Source organism: Aplysia californica, unplaced genomic scaffold (assembly GCF_000002075.1).
Source record: "Aplysia californica isolate F4 #8 unplaced genomic scaffold, AplCal3.0 scaffold00290, whole genome shotgun sequence".
Taxonomy (NCBI): domain Eukaryota; kingdom Metazoa; phylum Mollusca; class Gastropoda; order Aplysiida; family Aplysiidae; genus Aplysia; species Aplysia californica.
Genome location: NW_004797560.1, coordinates 467,742 through 468,793, shown reverse-complemented (window position 1 = coordinate 468,793; position 1,052 = coordinate 467,742). Strand labels below are relative to the sequence as shown.

Below are 1,052 nucleotides of genomic sequence, written 5' to 3'. Positions count from 1 at the left end.
CCCCCAACAAAGCAAGCAGATGTTTTGTTCGGTTATGGTTATACAAATGTAATACACAACTCATTTATTTCTCTCTATCCATTTTCTACAAATATTTTTGCCTGAGGCGAATGTCAAGTCCCCCCTGTCATATTATGACCTGGTAATTGTCCCGCCAACAATATAACACGTAAATGAGACTTAGTAAACAAATGCATAATATGTCAGAACCTGCTCAAGAGGACCACCCATTGTCAAGGAATAAACATGTTGAAATGGTGTAGGTTTAAAGCCCCTATCAAACCATCACTCTGTTTAAGAGGCGACAGCTCCGAGTTTAACGTCCATCTACGAAAGGACCGAAACAAATGAGAAATATTTGTAAATTACCTTTTCCAATGACACAACGTCGGACCGAGCTGGGGCTCGAACTCCGCAACCTGCAATCTCACGATTATGGGTCTCGAAGCCTAACCACGAGGCCATCTACACCATTGCTGTCAAGGAGAGAAAAGGGTAATCTGAAAATAAGCTGTCCTATTGGACAGTGTCTTTAAAAAAGAAAATGGGGAAGTGGGAAGTGGTTGTACAGGTGGTTATGTTGGGCAGGTGGGCGTCAGAACTGGTTCGACCGAGGCTGGAATCCCTAACCAAGGGAATGAATCAACAGATTACTATCATATCTGTTATAAATCGACAGTTGTTTCCCCTGGCACACGGTCGGCAGATCCGATCATAATATTGATAGGGTGAGGTGGTACCCATCTGTCGTATCGTGAAAATAGCATCCTGACTTTGGTGGCTGACAATTTGTGTGTCTTTGATCAACATTTTTTCCCTGTAAAACCCACGCAGAAATGTGTTTTTAAATGGACAGGTATTGAGTCCCCCCCCCAAAAAAAAATAAAAATAAAAAATAAAATAAAATAAAAAAATACACAAATTAAAATGAATAAAGAAATATTTTAAAAATAGATTCTAAATACATGAAATAAAATTCTTAAAATGCAATGGAATAAAATGCAATGAAATAAATAAACATATAAATTATAAAAATACCCCCCCCCAAAAAG

At 38.4% G+C, this 1,052-nt stretch overlaps 1 long non-coding RNA gene across 1 annotated transcript in view; it reads right to left on the bottom strand.

The window, feature by feature from the left end:
- Positions 1-848, bottom strand: part of LOC118477914 — a 19,769-nt gene extending 18,921 nt beyond the window's left edge. Inside the window, exon 1 of the long non-coding RNA XR_004858690.1 lies at positions 370-848. This is a non-coding gene — a long non-coding RNA (uncharacterized LOC118477914). The remainder of the gene's footprint in view (positions 1-369) is intronic.
- Between the last annotated feature and the right edge of the window lie 204 nt (positions 849-1,052).